Source organism: Oncorhynchus clarkii, chromosome 17, assembly GCF_045791955.1.
Source record: "Oncorhynchus clarkii lewisi isolate Uvic-CL-2024 chromosome 17, UVic_Ocla_1.0, whole genome shotgun sequence".
Lineage (NCBI taxonomy): Eukaryota > Metazoa > Chordata > Actinopteri > Salmoniformes > Salmonidae > Oncorhynchus > Oncorhynchus clarkii.
This window is the reverse complement of record NC_092163.1, coordinates 31,897,649-31,906,020: the sequence shown is the minus strand read 5'-3', so window position 1 is coordinate 31,906,020 and position 8,372 is coordinate 31,897,649. Positions and strand designations below refer to the sequence as shown.

At 40.3% G+C, this 8,372-nt stretch overlaps 1 long non-coding RNA gene across 1 annotated transcript; it reads right to left on the bottom strand.

The window, feature by feature from the left end:
* Nucleotides 1-1,210: 1,210 nt before the first annotated feature.
* LOC139370702 (uncharacterized) lies at nucleotides 1,211-6,514 on the bottom strand. Its single transcript, XR_011627163.1, has 4 exons — nucleotides 6,311-6,514; nucleotides 5,150-5,300; nucleotides 4,863-4,952; nucleotides 1,211-3,471 (listed from the first exon to the last, which is right to left on the bottom strand). It is a non-coding gene; the product is annotated as an uncharacterized lncRNA (long non-coding RNA).
* Nucleotides 6,515-8,372: the final 1,858 nt, after the last annotated feature.

The following is an 8,372-nucleotide window of genomic DNA, read 5'->3' as shown; positions in this document are numbered from 1 at the left end:
ATCCATTCCTCCAACTAAGCATTTATGGTTAAGTCTCAGATCCTATATGACCTCATTAGGTGAATAAGGCCATTTGGGATCGCATTGATCACAGCACCAAATTATAATGAAGTAACTCATTATTCAAGATATTGGTTTGATAAAGGGAAAAGTTGTGTACGAAGCTCAACTTCCACACTAACAGATGTTGTTCATAACGTTTTGATAGTATTATGGGCAATTTAGATGTAGTCACATGTTAACAAATTCTAACCAACAATCTTCTCAAAGATATTGTGGAACGAAGTACCAAATGGAGTCAGGTGCAACGATACACCTCTTCATCCAGTTACCTTTTTAAAGTTATCATTTCCATCCAAAAAGTCTAACATATCAAACCCTCCTGCTTTCTCCCCAGCTTTAACTGCATCCTTAAGATTTTTATGCTTATTCTTCCAGAAGAAATCCACAAAAGGCTTTGTTAATGTGTTTGCAAGTAGTTCCATGGACAAATAATGAAACAAGCAGGGTATATGAAACAAGACAATCCTTCTGCTTTCACCAAAATAACTCTCGTCTAGTATAGACAGGTCTCTTTGTAACCAATTATTGAAAAGGAGAATCGCCATCTTAAAAGTCTGGATGAGAAATTCATCAGCTGTCTGACAATGTGGTTTTTGGTAATATGAATACCCAGACACCAACACTGTCTAACATGAATATTACATATTGTAGTTTCTACATTATCATATAAACACAGATCACACTGAGACGTTCCATCCTATAACAGAAAACAAATCAATAGGTGTCAAGTGCTTTGGCAATTTGATATTTGCTTTCCAGGAATATTGTCAGCAAACTGTGAGATCATAACCTCTCCCAAATATTGATAGACGTCATTAAGGATACTTGGAGATAATAATTCCAAATTTAAAACCAGAAAAGGTGAAATTCCGCATAACTGGCGAACCCCACGTTTGATATAGTGTTTGATTGTAAAATTACTGAACTTAAATGTCCTTATTGACAGTTTTCAAGTAAGAAAAAGGAATTGATGTTCAATGGTATCAAATGCCATGTAGAAATATAGAAAGAAAATAACAACTTCTGCTTGTGTGTCTAGCTAGTAAAATGTCAGTATTTCTCTCCCTAATAAAAAACAAATGATATACAAATATTGCTCCACAAGGTTGGGATTCAAATTCACACATTGAGATGAGGCAAACACAAATTCTCCATTTTCTCCTTTAATGTGACATGAAACCAGTGTTACTGTCAACCTCATTAGCATGCTGCATGTTGTCAACATATAGTGAATAATGATCCATTAACTAAATGGAATGTAACACATACAGTTGCAGTCAGAAGTTTACATACACCTTAGCCAAATCAATGTAAACTCCATTCACAATTCCTGACATTTAATCCTAGTAAAAATTCCCTTTTTTAGGTCAGTTAGGAGCACCACTTTATTTTAAGAATGTGAAATGTCAGAATAATAGTAGAGAGAATGAAATAAAATCAGCTTTTATTTAATCACATTCCCAGTGGGTCAGAAGTTTACATACACTCAATTTGGTAGCATTGCCTGTAAATTGTTTAACTTGGGTCAAACGTTTTGGCTAGCCTTCCACAAGCTTCCCACAATAGGTTGGGTGAATTTTGGCCAATTCCTCTTGACAGAGCTGGTGTAACTGAGTCAGGTTTGTAGGCCTCCTTGCTCGCACACGCTTTTTCAGTTCTGCGCACACATTTTCTATAGGATTGAGGTCAGGGCTTTGTGATGGCCACTCCAATACCTTGACTTTGTTGTCCTTAAGCCATTTTGCCACAACTTTGGAAGTATGCTTGGGGTCATTGTCCATTTGGAAGACCCATTTGCGACCGAGCTTTAACTGATGTCTTGAGATGTTGCTTCAATATATACACATAATTTTCCATTCTCATGATGCCATCTATTTTGTGAAGTGCACCAGTCCCTCCTGCAGCAAAGCAACCCCACAACATGATCCTGCCACCCCTGTGCTTCACGGTTGGGATGGTGTTCTTCGACTTGCAAGCCCCCCACATTGCCTCCAAACATACCGATGGTCATTATGGCCAAACAGTTCTATTTTTGTTTCATCAGACCAGAGGACATTTCTCCAAAAAGTACAATCTTTGTCCCCGTGTGCAGTTGCACACCGTAGTCTGGCTCTTTTTATGGCGGTTTTGGAGCAGTGGCTTCTTCCTTGCTGAGCGGCGTTTCAGGTTATGTCGATATAGGACTCGTTTTACTGTGGATATAGATACTTTTGTACCCATTTCCGCCAGCATCTTCAGCATCTTCTTGCAAAAAGTGTCAATCAATCCCAGAACAGCAGCAAAGTACTTCATCTCTAGGAGACAGAACGCGTCATTCCTAAGTGGTATGATGGCTGCGTGGTCCCATGGTGTTTATACTTGCGTACTATTGTTTGTACAGATGAACGTGGTACCTTCAGGCGTTTGGAAATTGCTCCCAACGATGATCCAGACTTGTGGAGGTCTACAATTTTTTTCTGAGGTCTTGGCTGATTTCTTTTGATTTTCCGATGTCAAGCAAAGAGGCACTGAGTTTGAAGGTAGGCCTTGAAATACATCCACAGGTACACTCCCAATTGACTCAAATTATGTCAATTAGCCTTTCAGAAGCTTCCAAAGCCATGACATAATTTTCTGGAATTTTCCAAGCTGTTTAAAGGCCCAGTCAACTTAGTGTATGTAAACTTTTGACCCACTGGAATTGTGATACATAAGTGAAATAATCTGTCTGTAAACAATTGTTGGAAAAATTACTTGTGTTATGCACATAGTAGATATCCTCACCGAATTGCCAAAACTATAGTTTGTTAACAAGTAAATTGTGGAGTTGTTGAAAAACGAGTTTTAAATGACTCCAACCTAAGTGTAAGTAAACTTCTGACTTCAACTGCACTACATAAACTAACCATTTTGTAACTTGCTCACAGTCATGGAATCCAATGGTCAATGCTGTTGAACTACTTAAAGTCAGGAATCTGCTACAGCCCCACTGCTTGTGTTGTGTGCTCGGTTATTAGTATTACTGTCCGACCCAGCACTATGGTGAAACAAAAACAATACAATTGCTGGGGCGAACAGTAATACTAAAAACCGTGTGTACAACACAAGCAGGGTAGCGGATTCCTGCTTCAAGAGCACATCATTTCTGTCAATAATAATACTTTGTCAAATACAAAAGGAACAAAATTATTCAGGTCTGCCAATACAAAATATACTTGTAGGCCTACACTAACATAAGTCAGGAAGTTCTGCGTTTCTAAACAGTATAAATTATTTCCAGTCATCCCAAGAGTGGCATTTTAGGCGCGAAACTGAGCAAGTTCAGTATTCACAATGCTCTTAGGTATGTTTCCTGAAGGCTCTCTCTAGTGCTGAGTCCACTTAATGCTCTTTATATCGATCCCTTCTTGCATCATCTCCCACAAGGGGCTGAAGAGAAAAAGAAGTTGGAGAACAATGAAGACATTGAGAACTGTTAGAGTGCATTGATAATGTTGCAAAATAAAAGGATAATATATTATATTCCATTAGCTCTGGGATGGGAATGAGGAATCCAAAGAGAAGGTCAAAAGCCACCCACGGAACTCCCACATCCAGACCCCCGCACAAAAGTAGGGGCCTGGATCAGAAAACCAGACAGTATCTGGTGTGAACACCATTTGCCTCTCCTTTGCAGAGTTGATCAGGCTGTTGATTGTAGCCAGTGGAATGTTGTCCCACTCTTCAATGGCTGTGCGAAGTTGCTGGATATTGGTGAGAACTGGAACACTCTGAATCGACGTACGACAGTGTATCCCAAACATGCTCAATGGGTGACATGTCTGGTGAGTATTCAGGCCATGGAAGAACTGGGACATTTTCAGCTTCCAGGAATTGTTTACAGATCCTTGTGACATGTACATTATCATGTTGAAACATGCGATGGCTGCAGATGAATGGCATGACAATGGGCCGCAGGATCTCATCATAGTATTTCTGTGCATTCAAATTGCAATCGATAAAATGCAATTGTGTTCGTTGTCTGTAGCTTATAACAGCAAACTAAACTACTCGCCCACACAACACCATACACGCTGTCTGCCATCTGCCTGCGTGAAGAGCACACTTCTCCAGCGTGCAAATGGACAGCAAAGGTGAGCATTTGCCCTCTTTAGTCGGTTACGATGTCAAACTGAAGTCAGGTCAAGACCCTGGTGATGACGAGCATGCAGATTCCCGAGACGGTTTCTGACAGTTCGTGCAGAAATTCTTTGGTTGTGCAGACCCAGAGTTTCATCAGCTGTCCGGGTGGCTGGCCTCAGACAATCCCGCAGGTGAAGAAGCCGGATGTGGAGGTCCTAGGCTGGCGTGGTTACACCTGATCTGCGTTGTGTATTTGACATACTGCCAAATTCTCAAAAACAACATTGGATGCGGGTTACGGTAGAGAAATGAACATTCAATTCTCTGGCAACAGCTCCGGTGGATATTCCTGAAGTCAGAATGCCAATTACACACTCCCTCAAAACCTGAGACAGCTTTGGCTTTGTGTTGTGTGACAAAACTGCACATTTTGTAGTGGTCCTTTTTTGTCCCCAGCACAAAGTGCACCTATGTAATGATCGCGCTGTTTAATCTGCTTTTTGATATGCCACACCTGTCAGGTGGAACGATTATCGTGGCAAAGGAGAAATGCTCACTAACAGAGATAAACTCATTTGTGAACATTTTAGAGAAATAAGCTTTTCGTGTATCTTTTATTTCAGCTCATGAAACATGGGACCAACACTTTACATGTTGCGTTTATATTTTTGTTCACTATATTTAGGTTAAAAGGTTACCTATGTCTTCGACAGGCTGCCTTACAGCAATCTCATTGTTCACCGTCATCAGACACAACTTGTGTCTGGATGAATTGTTTCCTCCAGTAGCTATAAAACAAATGTCAACGTTAAGATCAGCATGTGGGGTATTTAGGACATGCAAACATATTGAACATATTAAAAAGTTACTTGAACAATTGAGCTTATTATTGGTACAAGCAGTAGTGGATTTATACAATGAGGCTCTATAAAACATTGCACATCAAACAAATGTTTATATTACACAACCAAACAATTAAGCTTGCCTGTAGGTCAACCTGGCCATTAGTCTTCACAGGAAGATGGGTTATGTCAAAGCCCTCTGCCTCCAAGACTCGACAGGAGTCCAAGCACACTTATGCTCCGTCTGAGTGGTGATAACGTGCTTCTTCTTGGCCTTGTAAAACCAACCACACCCTAGATGGAAAGCATTGTGGGAAGAAACAAAAACAGACACTGTTCCTTTTCCTTAAGTCACGGTATCTTCATTTACAAATGAGTTACACAACAGAACAGTTGATCGACCTTAACTCCTTATGTATTAATCTTTTCATCAGAAGGCAGTTATTGGCATATATTATTCACTCTCCCAAATCCTGCCAGAGGCCAACCTTGCTCTTAATCTGACTAAAGCAGTACAAGAGTGACTGACATATTGGATTCAGTGGCACCACTTGTGAAAACGATTTCATGAGGATCTGTAGCAATCAAGTGTGCCACTTGCTGTAAGGATCCATCAAATGAAGATATGTTAGCCTCTGTCATCATTTGATGATATGATGCAAAAGCTGGTCGATGAATTGTCATTCAAATAACTTTCTAGCTTTTTCCATTGCACTTTCCCAGCCATATGCATGTGTTCTGGAGTAAGGGTTACCGTAATAATTCACTCTTGTTTCCTAGAGTCATGAAATAAAATCTATTGAGTTGAAGGTTCTGTGGTAATTGCAATACTCAAACATTTATTTAATCAAATTAATAACACCCAATGATTTACAGATTTCATGGCGCCAGTTTTCTATAACTATCGTAGGAGAGGCTGGTGGATAGAATACCATTGGTGTTGCTTGAAAATCCATGTAGAAGTCGCATCTCATCTTTCTCCTGTTCCATACATTATGTAAAAACACCATAATATTGACATTAGTTATTAGGGTCCAGCAAGTATTCAGAGCAGAAAAGTTGGGGAACAGGTGCTAACGTTAGCAGATCATTAGCCATTACAGGGTATGTACGGGCGTAACAGACGCTTTAACAGTACCTAACTAGCTATCTAATAACTCATATCAGCCAGCTGGAACAGGTCTGACTAGGTGATATTTGAATAACTAGGGAACTGGCTAAGCTTGCTGCGTCATCGAATGACAATCATTCGCTCGCTACAAGATAAGTAGCTAATGAAACATTGTGTGTAACGTCGCAGCTACCTCTCTCGATAGTACTTTGAGCGTAGTTCATTCGGTGGCTTGGGAACCCTCGCACGGATTTCAGAAACTTCGTCGTAACAGCCTTGCTCATCATCTTCACGTAACGTTTATATAACCTAGCTAACTAACCTCAACCAGTGACAAACAGGATTCGCAGACAGGAAATTCAAGCGCCTTCCTCTTTGAGGTTTATTGGCAGACTACACTCATACGGTGTTTTACCGCCATCTACTGTACAGGGTAGTGAAAAATACCCCCAAAACAAAATCTGTTGTGGATGAACAAACTCATACTAATTACCAAAAACGCTAACGTTCTGCCAAATTCTCTAAAACAACGTTGGATGCGGGTTAATAATGCCGCTGAAAATATCAGGCCAATGCAGGGTGGGACATACACTACTACCCTGAATTTCAAACAAAAAAATCTGTACATCAGACAGATTTAAACAGACAGGCTCAGGAACCTGTGAGGGGGAAACGTCTTCATTCAGTACTCCCTGTAACATTTAGGCTGTAAAGTCCTGGAGATCCAGAAATCTATTTGTCGCCTTCACAGTGCAATTTATCACTTGCGCTATAAATGCAACAAAGTCCACCTTCACAGTTAGTGTGTTGGGGTCCTTCTCCTGCCTGGCATTCACTGCAGACTGTGGGACATCCACAACCATATAATCTCTACTCACTCCAGCTATTTTCACTGCCGGCACATTGCATGTGCTGAATAGCCCTGATCCTAGCTACCGCAACCTCCTTACATTACATTCCCATCACACAATTACAACATGCTTCATCAGACTCTTCAACTACTACGTATTTATTCATTTGACAAACAATTGCCACGTGTCCAAACTTTTTAGTTGTAACACTGCAGCTGCTTCTGTACATACAGTGCATTCGGAAAGTATTTCAGATCCCTTGACTTTTCCCACATTGTGTTACATTACAGCCGTACTCAAATTGATTACATGTCTCCCCCCCCCCCCCCCCCCCCCATCAATGTACACACAATACCCCATATTGACAAAGAAAAATATTTTAGAAATGTTTGCAAATGTATAATAAAAATCTACTTACATAATGACTCAGACCCTTTACTCAGTACTTTGTTGAAGCGCCTTTGGCGGCAGCGCCTTTGGCAGCCTCGAGTCTTCTTGGGTATGACGCTACAAGTTTGGCACACCTGTATTTGTTGAGTTTCTCCCATTCTTCTCTGAAAATCCTGTCAAGCTCTGTCAGGTTGGATGGGAGCGTTGCTGCACAGCTATTTTCAGGTCGTTCGAGATGTTTGAGGGGGTTCAAGTCCGGGCTCTGGCTAGGCCACTCAAGGATATTAGTCTCCCAATCCCTGCCGCTGAAAAATATCCCAACAGCATGATGCTGCCATCACCATGATTCACTGGTGCCAGGTTTCCTCCAGACGTGACGCTTGGCATTCAGGCCAAAGAGTTCAGTCTTGGTTTTATCAGCCGAGAGAATCTTGTTTCTCATGGTCTGAGAGTCCTTTAGGTACCTTTTAGCAAGTCACGATTGAGACGGCATGCTTGAACGGAAATCAATAATGCTTCATAATTATCTCTTCATAGCCTACAACATTTATAACATGAACACATAGGCGAATTTAGTCATGAATATGCAACTGGACTATAAAATTAACAATAGTGTCAACATTGACAGGTCAACTTAACATTATGAATAGTATGCCGGACATTGGAGAAATGGTTGAAGAATCTTTTTGCCAGACCATACAATAGATATACCCAGTGGTGGGAAAAGTACCCAATTGTTTTCCTTGACTACAAGTAAAGATGCGTTAATAGAAAATTACTGAAGTAAAAGTGATAGTGACCCAGTAAAATACTACTTGAGTAAATGTCTAAAAGTGTTTGGTTTTAAATATACTTAAGTAGCAAAAGCAAATGTAATTGGTCAAAATATACTTAAGTAACAAACATAAACGTTTAAGGGTAAATCAATTGAAATTCCTTAGATTAAGCAAACCAGAAGGAAAGATTCTTGTTTTTTGAATTTACAGATAGCCAGAAGCACATTCAAACACTCAG